The following is a 13,940-nucleotide window of genomic DNA, read 5'->3' as shown; positions in this document are numbered from 1 at the left end:
CGCTGATCCATCACTTAGATACGCACCAACCAGTGCAGACAAAAGTCCGTATGCAATAAATATCGCGTCAAAAAAAAAATTATCATTCGTCAAATTGGGAAACTTGACTACGAAGTCGTTCCAGACGGAGCAACAGCATCCCAGCGGCGCCGCGCACGTCCACAAGATGTAGTACGTACCCCCCCCCCCCCCCCCCCCCCCCCCTTCCCGTCAAAAGCATACGGCCCAAGGGGTTTGCTTGGGAGGCCTGCTGCATGCTTCGTTATGCATCCTCAGAGACCGTAACCTCTACGATGAGGAACGGCATTGCGTCCTCAATCCTGCCAAACTTTGGACTGCTAGATATGCTAGGGAGCCCAGCTAAACTCCTTAGAATCAAACCCCTTGGGCTGTATACTTTTGACGGGGGCTGTACATGTCGAGCGCTTAAATCAATGTTATGCGCGGACGCTTTGTGTTTGAGCTCTCAGTGTTTATTTTCGCATTGCCAACGTTTGTTTTGCTCACCTTCCTTTCTGTTAAAGCATCGGGCGAATGCTTCATTGAAAGGGGAGTACTGGCTGTTTGTTAATATCATAGCCTCCTTTATACTTTCTGTGCCTGTCAACTCCGCGCTCCGCGGCCGTCGTCGCCGCTCCTCCTCCCTTGAGAAGTTACGCCGCTGGCTGCCGAGAGATGGCGACAGCGACGTTGGGGCACCCTCGCCAGGCGAGTGCCGGGTGCGCCGTGTTCCACAGCAGCCCGGATAGCCACGTGCTGTTGCCCTGTCGTTGTTACGTGGGCTGTATTGCAGTGTTTGAAGTTTTGCGGTGCTTTTTTTAAGCTTTGATTATTGCCACGTCATGAAAAACATCTGCTCTCAGTTCCTTGCACGCGACCTTGGAAAGAAAGGAGAGGTTTCGTCATCTCGCTTGAAGAAACTCTACTAGATGTAAGAAAGATTGGATTGTAAAACCTGTGAGTAGTCTAACCAGAAAACATGTTTTTCCGAACAATATTGAAAAAATGAACGTCTAACCAGCTGTCCAAGTTTTTTTTTTTCCAGACGTTACATCTGCTCTGGAGTTTTTGAAAGAGCACGCAGGACAGAGCTGCCATACATCATTTGCCTATCCGAGCCAACAATACTGTTTATGAAGAACATCCATCGGTGGATCCTACTGCAAGACAACAGCAACAAGTACCAACATATCGAGCAAAATTTCCCTGACGTCATTCACTTTGACGTCAAAAATTATTCTAGGCTGGAATGGCTGGAAGTTACATTTCCGCTATATATCGACCAACGGAAGAAAGGTGCAACTTACCCTCCTGCCTTTTTCACAGCCGAAACGTACGTGGCCCTTCTGCTCACAGCATACTCGACTGCTTGCTGCATTCGCTATCTGTTAGCTGAGGAGAAGTTCTGTTTTGTACTAACGCGGAAATTCAGCAGTGACCCAATTGAAGCGCTGTTTGGAACCCTCAGGTGGTCACTGGGATGCAACGACCAACTTGTCGTGCGGTCAGTACTCTCAGGACTAGAAAAAGGCTTGAAGACGGGAATTGCCGCGACATCTGAACACAACAACGTGCTATATCATGAGAGTCACAACAGCAGTGGACTGCAGGGCTAGTGCACTTGGGAGCAGCTATGAGCTTCCAGAGGCTGCTTTGGAAGTCTTGGAACACTTAGACGTGCAGCATGTCCCTGCTTCTCTACCTACATTGCAGCTGTCGGCCACGTTCTATGTGGGTGGCTACATCGCTCATGTGATAAGTGAACGTATGGAATGTGAGCAGTGCTGTTTACTCACAACCAAGCCACCTACTAGTAACCCACTCGAGCAGTTCACGCGAGAACAGGACCGTGGTGGGCTGCCTTACCCATCTGACGAATTACTCTGTCTTAGACACGCTGCGGCTGTTTGTGGGGACAAGCTTAAAAAAAAACCCACGTCTTCAAAATCCATTGAAAAACCTGACCGATGAAGCTGTTTCAGCCATGTCAAAATCAAGGTTGCTGAAGTGCCCTGTCAGTGACAGCAATCACCGTGAACATTTTTGTCTAGGGTACTTTTGGCAACTAGATTCATCAGACCGCTGCTGGTGAACTACGCCTCTTCAAAAACAGACAAGAATGATTTGTATAAGCCGCTGTTTCAGCAGAAGCCACTCTTACGAAAAGTCATGAAGCTGTAAAAGTAGTTACTCTTGTAGCACAGCTGCTGTTGTAAAAAGTTGTTTGTTTGTTGCCGGAACGCTGGATTTGCGTAGCGTTTGATATTATATTTTGCTTTTTAAATGTTTCCCCCCTGCTTGGTCTCCATGACTGCAGTATGTGTAAATAAATAAATAAATAAATCTGTAAATAAATGCTGGTGCCTTTCTTCTTAAATTTTGTTTTAGCGCAGCGTAGACTAGCATTCTAACTGTTCTATTACCACTGACGCTAGCGGAGCAGTCATGCAGTTTTTCGAGCCATGCCCACATATCTTGAAACTGCCTCACATAACATGTCATAACGTTGGCGTTACTGGCTAACAACTAACGTGATCGCTTGCTATGCTTAGAGGATGTCGGCCTCACAAGTAAATATAACGAATATGTAAGATTCATGCTTAGTAGCAGTTATCCCGCGAACGAATAACAGCGCTCCCATCCTCGCGCCGGCATTCGCACCAGTGCGCCTCGACACCTACGTCAGTGGCACCCTGAGCGGCGGGAGCGGCAGCGCCGCGCAACTTTACACGACGGCGCCGCTCGCGGCGCGTTGACAGGCACAGAGAGTATAAAGGAGGCTATGTTAATATGCTCAAAGCCTTCGGCACGCGGCTTTGTTGCTTCGTTCGTGACGCGACCAGGGGCCCTATGCAGGATTCCCCGAGCTCTGGCGACGCCCTCAGCTCAGTAGCCAGTGGTATCAAGACATGATACCTATCCCTCGGCAGCCCTGCACTTTCATTGGGTTATACCGGGTGTTTTTTTTAGAAGGTCCAGAATTAAAAAAAAAGGTAAATTGCTTTAGATTTATTTTAGCACTGGGGCTATACTGGAGGCTACGGCGGGCGCCAGGCAAGAGGAAAACTGCTTTAATTAGTTCGCTGATTAACTGAATATGTTAATTAACTTTTCTAATTTTTGTTTTAGGGGATATGTTGTATTCGCAGAATTGGAGATCGTCCTCTAAACAGACCAACCGCGAAAAAACAATTTTAATTAGAAATTTTTCACGCACGTTACGGGGCGCGAAAAATTCACCCTGGTAGGCATCTTCACACCGTAACGCAGCGGCGGGAGCGCCTCTGACGTAGTTCACTCCTCCCTGCGCTTTGCGTCACGCGTCCCGGACTGGCGGCCTGCGCTATCGCTGCTTATCTCGCTTCGCTTCGCGGCCTCACGGAATGCCGCGCTGGAACAAAAACGCATTGACACAAAGTGCAGGGCGGAGCGAGCTACGTCACAGGCGCTCACAGACGCTGTGTTACAGTGTGAAGCTGCCTACCAGGGTGACTTTTTCTCGCTTCTTTACGCGCGCAAAAAATTTTTTCATGAAAATCTTTTTTCTTGGCTGGACTGTTTGGAAGACGATCTCCAATTCTGGTAATACAACATATCCCCTAAAATAAAAATTATAAAAGTTAATTAACGTATTCAGTTAATCAGCGAACTGATTAAAGTAGTTTGCCTCTTACCTGGTGTCCGCCGTAGCCCTCAGTATAGGCCCAGGGTTAAAATAAATCTTAAGTAATTTACCTTTCTTTAAAAATTTTGGACCTTCTAAAAAAAACACCCGGTATAGAGTCATTCGGGGTTTGTCGCCACTTGAGAGTCACCTGATGCGCTTCGCGGGAGGTCGACAAAGCGCGACTCACGTGGTCACCTTCACGTGGTCACGTGGGTGCCTTCTGTCACTTGTTTATCGTTCCACCTGTGCAGGCAGGTTATGGAAGCAATGTTTTTAACGCATTTTTTTATTGCGTATAGTACGTCGTAAGTATTTATACTGTGCAATGCGCTTCAGAATAACTTGAAACTGTGCGATGTCATTGCATATTAAAGAAGGCCAGGTGGTCGAAATTTCCGGAGCCCTTCTCTGCGGCGTCACTTTCACCTGAGTTGATTTAAATCCTGAGTCGCCTGAGTCTCTTTGGGACGTTAAACCCCCATAAACCATAAGCCGTAACTGACATAAGAAAATTTAATATGGATAGAATAGAGCGTGTTATAAAAAAAAGCGGGTAGCCTAAAAGCGGGGAGAGTAAACTAGGCATAGGCAGAAATCAGATGTATGCGTTAAGAGAGACAGGGGCCAATGTCAGTAGCAGTATGGGTAATATAGTTAAAGTAGTCGAAGAGTTCTACACAGTTATCTACAGTAGCCAATGTAATCAGGACGTAAATGAGACAGGCAGTATCCTACAGCAACTGGACATCCCGCCAGCAACGAAAGGGGAAGTAAAGAAAGGAGCAATGCAAAGGGGGCAAGCAGCTGGTGTGGATCAGGTAGCAGCAGTTCTGTTGAAGGACGGAGGGGAGATTGTGCTAGAAAAACTAGCAACTCTGTATACGCAATGGCTTATGACCTCGAGCGTACCAGAAGCTTGGAAGGACGTTAATGTCATTATCCTAATCCACGAGAACGGAGACATCGAGGACTTGAAAAATTGGCGACCAATCAGCTTATTGTCCGTTGCCAATAAGGTATTTACTAAGGTAATCTCAAATAAAGTCACGAAAACCTTAGACTTCAGTCAACCAAATGATCAGGCAGGTTTTCGTAAAGGATACTCAACAATAGACCATATTCACATTGTCAATCAGGTGACAGAGGAATGTGCAGAATATAACCAACCCCCATACCAGGTGTTTCAGGGAAGACTCTGTTTTCGAAAATAGGCTTTTTGAGGTAAAAATATGGCTTTTGCGGCATAGTATTACCCGTGCTGGCGGACTCCGGAAAGCCGGTGAATTGTCTTAAGTAATAAGCTGGTTAACTAATTTCTGATAATTAACTTTTTAACAATCACAACTAGCCAACTGGCTGCAATTAGAGATTTGTAGCCGGTCGTTAGTAATAGCCATATCAGTTTTTAGAATTTGGAAAACGCGATTATCCTTGGCGCTGTAGCTCGACGAAATTTGGCTACATCGTGCCAAAATACATGCGCTTTCGAAACGCATGCAGGCAAAGCAACCTTTCTACTGCACGCAACTAGTAATAAACTCCAAATTTTCTCTATCTACAGCACCAAGGGTAATCGCGTTTTCGGAGTTATAAAAACTGATATGGCTATTACTAACGACTGCTACAAATCTCTAATCGCAACTAGGCGCCTAGCTCTAATAGTTTAAGAGTTAATTATTAAAAATTAGTTAACCAGCTTACTACTTAAAACGATTCACCTGTTTTCTGGTGTCGTGCGTCAACACGGAGAATACTACGCCGAAAAAGCCATATTTTTTCATCAAAAAACCTATTTTTGAGAATTACTTAGTCTTTCCTGAAACATTACGAAAAAGCATTTGACTCAGTCGAAACCTCAGCAGTCATGCAGGCATTACGGAGTCAGGGTGTAGAAGAGCATTATGTAAAAATACTGGAAGATATCTATAACGGCTGCACAGCTACCCTAGTCCTCCATAAAGTAAATAGAATTCCAATAAGGACGGGTGTCAGACAGGGAGGCACGATTCGCAAATGGTATTCACCACCTGTTTACAGGAGGCATTCAGGGGCCTAGATTGAGAACAGTGGAGAATAATAATTAATGGAGCAATATGCGATTCGCTGATGACATTGCCTTGCTAAGCCACTCAGGAGATGAACTGCAAAGCGTGATCAATGGCCTAGACAGGCAGTCCATAATGGTGGGTCTAAAACTAAATAGGCAGAAAATCAAACAAATGTTCAACAGTCTCGGAAGGGAGCAGCAGTGTACAAATGGTAGCCAGGTGCTGGAAGTGGTAAGGTAATACGTCTTCTTAGGGCAGGTAGTGACCGCAGATCCGAATCACGAGAGCGAAATACCTAGAAGAAAAAGAATGGTGTGGAGCGCATTTGGCAGGTTCTCTCAGATCATGAACTGCAGTTTACCAATATCCCTGAAGAGAAAAGTATACAACAGCTGTATCTTACCGGTACTCACCTACGGGGCAGAAACCTGGAGGCTAACGAAAACTCAGCGAGCTGTTGAAAGAAAAACGATAGGTGTAACGTTAAGAGACCGGAAGCGGGAGGAGTGGGTGAGGGAACAAACTCTAAGAGCACTTGCTGCTGGGCTAGTTGGTTTTGATTCATATTGAAATAGGTTTTAGGCGCAAAAAACAGACGAGACACATAGGAAAGGTAACAGGACGAAGCGCCAACTTCCAACTGATTTTATTGCATGCATGAAACGTACTTCATCACATCACATCACTTTATTTTCCTTAAAGACCCCTTGCGGGGTGTTACATAAAGGGTGGGTTTTTATGAAGTACAGGTGTTCAAAGCAGTCATGAATGTTCCAGGGCAGGTGATGGCAGCGATATCGTGGGGAAGGCCGTTCCAGTTAGCTGCTACTCGGCAAAAAAATGAATTAGAGAAAACAGTAGTACGAGCACGTGGGCGCAAAACTTATAAAGCTTGTCGTCACATGCGCAGGAGGGTCACCTAAAGCTCAAGAACGACATGATAAGGCGCTCTCCAGGAATTTCTTTTCACAGTTAAACAATACAACAGATGAAAGTTGAAAGTTGAAAGTTTATTGACGAATACAATCAAAGTTTCAATTGTATACAGCGAGAGGTCCCATGGTACAAGACCGCGGGCGGGACCCCCCATGAAAGTAAATTTCAACATGCAACATAATATAAAATACACAACACATTAATTAGCGACGCACAGAATAAATATAGGTACATAATGTAATATTAGTTACTGAAACATTTAAATACAAACAATGTAATGCAGGATAATGTACAGTAAAACACTCACAGATGCCGCGATACATAGGATCAATAACAAAAAAAATTACAAATTAAGAAGGAAAAGCTCTAGTTTGACCTTGAATAAAGAAAGCGTATTTGTTTGATGTCTATGTTCAAAGAGTTCCAAAATGATACGGATGAAAAATGAAGGCATTGTTTCCCGTAGTTCGTTCTTACCTTAGGTAGTAAAAAGTTATTACGCAGCGCAAAACGTGTGACGATGTTGCTCATGATCATGCCGGGAGAAAATATGCTTAGCGGGAGATGATGATGAAGAATCTTAAAGAATAGGATACCAATGTTGTAAAAATAAAGGTCCGCGATAGGTAGAACGTTTAAATCTATGAACAAAATGCGGGAGGGTGACATTCGAGGGGTATTGGTTATGATGCGCATGGCTTGCTTTTGCAGTTTTATTAAAGGCCAGAGATGAATATGATAGGCGTTACCCCAAGATGAGATACCATAGTTTAAGTGGCTGTGGATGAATACGTAGTAAAGAGATAATAAAGTTTGGACTGGAAAATAGCTGCGGGCTTTAATTAGTGCGCGTAACCCATAAGACATTTTCTTGCACGTTTCAGCTACATGATGATGGAATTTTAAGTGAGGGTCAATGATAACACCAAGAAAAGAAACTCGACCTTGCGACGAAATAGCATCAGAATTGAGGTATAGAAGTGGTGTGATGGGCAATGGCTTCTGAGGGGGATGGAAAATCTGAAAACAAGTTTTAGTGACGTTCACGGACAGGCGGTTAATGTGGCACCAGCGCTCAAGAGAATTAAGATCATTCTGTAGGTTAAGTATCAGCTGATGTGTCGCTTACGCACATGTCGCCTTTCTTTTTGATAAAAAAACGCTTCTATCAATTCCCTAGCAGTAGTGGCATTGCTTTTGCCCAGAATGCGCACATCAGTGAAGCATGGCTCACAACTGCGGGACGGGCACTTACTAATGTGCTTAGTCAGATGTGTGCCTTCCTTTTTCTGCTCTACATTTCTCTGATGTTCCCTCGTTCGCTCATTCAGGCACCTGCCTGTCTGATATATGTAGGAGTGCCCGCAAGACAGGGGGATTTCGTAGACAATCCCTTCAGCACATTTCACGAACGGGCTCCTGTGCTTTGTTCCGCAGCCTCGTTCCTTGGTGTTGTCTTTGTCAGTACGGGAGCAAAGGCCACCTAGCTTTCTTGATGCCGAGAAGGCGAGCCGTACAGCATGGCGGCTGGCAACTTTCTTCAAATTATGGGCCACACGATGCACGTATGGCACCACCACTGGTCTTACCTCTTCTCGAGGGAGCTCTGGCCTAGCTCTACCAGTACTTTTCTTTGTCTTCTTTAGGAGACATTCAACCACCGCAGTCACGAGCGAACGGGGGAACCCGGCTGCAAAAAGCCTAGCCAATTGGTGATTAAAACTTTCCCGCATTTTGTGTGGGCATGACTTTTTGAGTGCCGATTCAAGGCAAAGCGAAGCAATCCCGCGTTTCACAAGTACAGCCGCCGCGGTAGCTCAGCGGTTATGGTGCTCGGCTGCTGACTCAAAAGACGCGGGTTCGATCCCGGCCGCGGCGGCTAGAATTTCTCCTCCAAAGAAATTCTAGAGGCCCGTGTACTGTGCGATGTCAGTGCACGTTAAAGAACCCCAGGGGGTCGAAATTTCCGGAGCCCTCCACTACGGCGTCTCTCATAGCCTGAGTCGCTTTGTGACGTTAAACCCCATAAACCAAACCAAACCAAACCGTTTCACAAGTTTAGAATGGCAGGAGTCAAAAGGTAGCAGCTGCTTCTTTGCACGCGGAAAATAGGACCAACAGACCTGATCGCCACAGAACTCAATTGTCAAGTCTAAAAACTTGCGGGTTTCTAAGTGGACACAGGCCACCACCCACCGCGGGTTCGAGCTTCGCGCGAGCCAAGGGCCCCGATCAGCCGTCACCACACACACACTGGGACACCGATGCGGTGCACTCAACCTCCGCTGGGAGGAGAGCGATTCGCCGCAAAGAAATAGGCCTCCAAGTTCACAAAGGAGACGTTTATTCACGTCGTCCTTCAGCAGATACACACACACTCAATCGTCACCCCGTCCCGGGGCGCGCGAGGAGCAAGGCTCCGCTGCGCGCACGAAGCGACTCGAGTAATGCGCGCCGCTAGCACGCCGCTGCAGGAGAACGTCCCCGCGGCAGTGCTGTGATCTCTCTCTCGTGTCGACCGTTGGGCCGGTTGCGAGAGAGTGGGCAAACAACGCAATGTACGCCTGTCGGAGGTCGCTGGACCCCGCTGGACAGGCTCGAGCCGCTGCAGGTCAGAGGACACGTGCGGGCGAGCTCGAGTATGCACTGGTCCGAACTGCAAAGGTCGGCACGGACAAAACAGTTGCGTACGCACCTTACGCTGTCTCGGAGGGATCTCTCTCTCTGGGCCCCGCTCGGACGGTCGCGCGGTACGCGGCCGCCCAAAGCGGGTCCCGAATTCCCGCCAAAAGGCGCCAATGGCAAAGGCCCTTGGGGAGCAGGGGCGGAGCTGTGGCTAAATGACAGTGATTAGTCACCCAGCCGCCTCTCCACCGCCTGAGGCGGGAGCAAGGGAAAGAGGAGAAACAACGCGGGAGGCCGGCAAAGCCGCGCAGAGGCAACGGCGGAAAGCCAGGATTCCCACAAACTGTAATGATCCATGATCAGGTAGCTCGTGTGTGAACTCCAGACCTTTTCCATGCTCTCTAAAGGCAGATAAAACGCTGTCCACTGTTTCCTTAACGTTGTAAAGACCTTCTTTAGTTAAAACAATCATAAAATCATCAACATACCTAAAAACTTTAAAAACCTTGTCACTGGGTAAAACTTGCTGCAGAGCTTGGTCAATATGAGATAAAAAGATGCGACATAGCACCGGAGCCACACAGGACCCATATATATGCCTGACTTCTGCTGAAAAAACTGCTGGTCAAAAGTGATAAAAGTAGATTCCAGGTAAAACTGTAATAAGGTTAAAAAGTCATCTATGGAAATACCGGCTGAGTTCTGAAAAGAAATCGGGTCATTTTCTTCAATGCACTCCCTAACAGTGGAGAACAAGGGGCCATGAGGAACTGAATAGAACCAATCTACAACGTCCACTGAAAAAGCACTCTCAACATCAGGGTTGGTCTCAAAAAAGTCACAAATTTCATTTGACCGTTTCGTCAGGTTACTGTAACTTACAACAAACGCAGGTTAATGTAACTTAGAAGGCTCGGGGTTCGGGCTAGTGGGTAGTCAACATTCGCACGTTTAGCGCTTGTGTTGTGTCCCTTCAATTTTGTGCGCTATGGATCCTCATGTTGACTACCTACTAGCCCGAACCCTGACCCTTCTAAGTTATATTTCTAGTTGAACGGGCACCTGTTCCCCATATATGTTTCAACCTTCATTGCTTCTGACCTTAATTGCCATCAGTGTTTGCCGAGTTCGCACGTTTAGCGCTTGTATTGTGTCCCTTCAATTTTGTGCGCTATGGATCCTCATGCAGGTTAATGACGTCCTAGTCGAAATCAAGAAGAAGAAATGGGCTTGGGCTGGGCATTTAATGCGAAAGCGAGATAACCGATAGTCCTGAGAGTAACGGACTGGATTCCAAGAGAAGGTAAGCCTATAGCAGGGGGCTGGGGAAAGTAAGGTGGCTGGGTGGGGTTAAGAAGTTTGCGCGGATACGGTGGCCGCGGCTGGCGCTGAGCAGGGTTAATGGGAGAGATATGGGAGAGGCCTTTGTCCTGCAGTGGGCATATTCATTGCGGAGTCTGGTTTGTTTGAAACATGGACGCAGCACGCGTGAGGAGTGCTTGTGTTGGCATGTTCTGCTTTATCTCGACATTTTATTGGCTATACAGCTTTTGCGCGTTGCGCGCTGTCTTCATTCGCTGACATCCGTCGCGAAAACTCGTAGAAAACTCGGGCGAACGTAGAATTCGGAGTATCCTGCATAACAGCCCAGGGGCCGTATTTTGCAGCGATCCATTCCATTTCATTTTGCCGTGACGTCAATATGATGAAAGCAACAACAGGTAGCAAATTAAACGGCTAATCACCGACACAGCCGGTCTGATCGCAGTGATTCCTCATCTAGTTCGGCTGAATCACAAGTACCAAGCTGCGCCTGCTCGTCGAGCAAAACGACGCCCAAGTTCTTTGCCGTGGCTAGATTAGCGGCGATAAAGTTCGTCAGGCGTGTCACACGCGTCGTCGTGCTCCGTCACTCGTTGGCGTCGGCGCTGGTCCGCCTGTGGGATATGGGCTGGAGACGAGTTTATGGAAGCAGGTGGCATTATGGGCATGCTTCTCTCACAAGCGTGACGTCTCCTCTAATAACGCTCTACGGCAATGGGAGCAGCAACCAGTGGCAGAGGACCAAATGGAACGGAAATGAAATGATCGCGTCCAGAGGAGTGGTTGCGGTCACATGCGACAGCTTTATTATCGTACGAGGTTGTTGTAGCTGCTTTTGGTCCCCCTTATCTCGAAGGTTCTCAGTGAGCTTTAACTTGAGCGCTGCCGAGAGGGGCGGTGATTCTTTCCTTTGAAAACCAACGAGCATGCTTGCTGCTATCGCCGCCGCCGACTTGTTCGGTGAAACCAATGAAGTTAATGTTTGCATACTGTCGTGCTCGTCACTAGAGGAATACCGCTTACGGATACGGTGAACGGATACGGTGCTTCATTCCAAGATGGTATGCAGCACATTTAGAAGGAATATGCGGTTACCATCGTCAACATTATTTCCCTCTCAGTAACATCAAAAGAGAGATGGAGAGAAGATCGCAACTGGCGCAGTCTTGACAGGATTGCAACAGGGACGCGAAAGAACAGCACACGTCTTCCTGCTCGAGGCATCTGACGGAGGGCGGAAGAACAAGTCTGTGGACAAGCCGTGGAGTGGAGCGGTACATCCTGAAGGAGAGAACGTGGAGCAGCAGCAGAAGCTTCAGAAAAGACTTCTGGTCGAGGCCCACGGGACGCGGGAGGCTCAAGCGACCCACAAGTCGTGGGGGGTTCAAGTCCGGGAGCTGCGGAATGAACCAGGCGTCAGCGTCGAGGAGGTTCAGGACAGGAACCGGATGACCAGGAGCGCAAAGGATACTGAAGCCTGCGAGCTGCTGAAAGAACGGGGTCCATTCTCCGCGCCGGGGCACTGGAAGGCCTGTAAAGAAGAGCTCCGGAAGCCAGGCGGCAGTGGGTTTCCCGACGAAAGGGGGACCGGCCATGCACCTCGACGGCTGGACAACAAAGGATCTAGGGCCAAGCAAGGAGAACCTCAGGCACTGACCCGCGGGCCAAGCATCTCCTGGAGCGGGACACTAAAATGGTTGGTGTCTCGTTGATCTTTCTTCGGCGGGGCGCTATGACGATTGAGGGGCGTAGTTTGTAGAGCCGCAGCGGGGAAGGAGGGTACGGAAGGGTCGGAGGTAGGCAGATGACGCTGGTTGCAAGCGCCGAGGAAGCATGCGTCAACAGAGGGTCGGGGTTGCCCTGCGTCGATAAGACGGCGTTGTTGAGGGAGCAACGAAGGATATTAGGAACAGAAGTGGCATCGGGACGAGCTGAACTGGCCAGATCAAAATTGCTTTACGAAAGAAGAGTCAGCGAAGCGGCGGCCTGTGCAGAACAAATGACGATACGCCCAGAAAAAAGGGACGGGCAATGCAGAGTGTTCTGAGGAAGGCCAGAGAGCGGGAAAGGTAGACTGCAAACTGGGAACCTCGAGTGCCGTCGCTGAGGCCGTGGCTGAAAGAAAGGTGGTGTCGAAGCGTTGAGAACTAGTTCAACGGGAAAAGGCATACGAGTACGAAGGTGCTGTTATGCGTGTAGTTCTCCAGACTGCCTAGTCCTGGAATGCTCAGATTTGGGATAGGCACGGACAGATCCTGTGAAAGCTGAGGCACAAAAGAAGAGTTGGGTCGCAATTGCAGAAGGGGCTAAATTGGAGAATGAAAACACCGCTAGTGAGCAGCGCAGTTTCACAGGCTCGACGCGGCCTTACTCAGCTGTGGGGAAGCCAAATTCCTGGGGCATTCATATTTGGGGAAGAAAGGGTTTTATGGGATCGAAAGTTGAACTGCCTAGTGCCGTCGAGCAACAAGTGCAGGCAGATTCGGATAATGTGCGTTCAGAGCTGAGAGCGTCCGAACGTGTCGAGGTGACCGCGGTTGACACTGCAGTTTATGATGCGATGGGCAGCTTAGTGCCGAGTGTAGGGGCATAATTCGCAGGGCCAGATTCGCATGCCGAACTGTCGGAGAAAGCACCTGCAGGGTCAGATGAATTCGCCGCGTTGACCGATGGTGGTGACAGCAGCGAGAAACATGTAGGCGCAGCTATGACCGCGGCTGCCACCTCAACGAACCGGTCGGCAAGCGCCGGCGTTCAAGGAGGGCATAGCTCCGACGCACAGCCAACAATTCTGGACAAAAGCAGTTTTGAGCGGGAAGCTGTTTATCAACGCAATTTTTTCATATACTGCACGATTTCACTATAACAATCGATATACCCGCAGATCACCCGACGGCAGTCTTGTATTTTTTTTTTCTATTAATGTTTGTGCTGTCGTGAAAAGCGTTCCCCGATGGTTTTCTAGGGCAGTTAGATGCGATCGATGGAAACACTTTAAAAAAGATTTTGCTACATATCAGTAGAATGGACGGTCAGCTTCAATATTTCGATAACAGTATATTACAATTTTCCAATTTTCAAAATTTTTGTCTGAGAACGCTGGATTTGAAATTGCCACTGAACGCGAAAGGTTCCAGAGTGCCGAAATTAACGGCTCTAGCTGAGGGACACGGGGGAGCAGGCGAGCACATGCGCGCGGGGTGGAATGAAAGGGGGGAATTTGTTCGACTATGGAGATGAGGTCGCGGGCTGGCGGTCCATGCAGCTTGCACCGCTGGAGTCGAGTCGAGCGAGAATGATGCGACCCGGGCATTTCTCCGTGCGGAACGGCCCCTGATTGA

This window comes from Amblyomma mixtum, chromosome 3, assembly GCF_055824585.1.
Source record: "Amblyomma mixtum isolate Tamu chromosome 3, ASM5582458v1, whole genome shotgun sequence".
NCBI lineage: Eukaryota > Metazoa > Arthropoda > Arachnida > Ixodida > Ixodidae > Amblyomma > Amblyomma mixtum.
The sequence above is the reverse complement of the archived record's forward strand: the minus strand, read 5'-3'. Positions refer to the sequence as shown.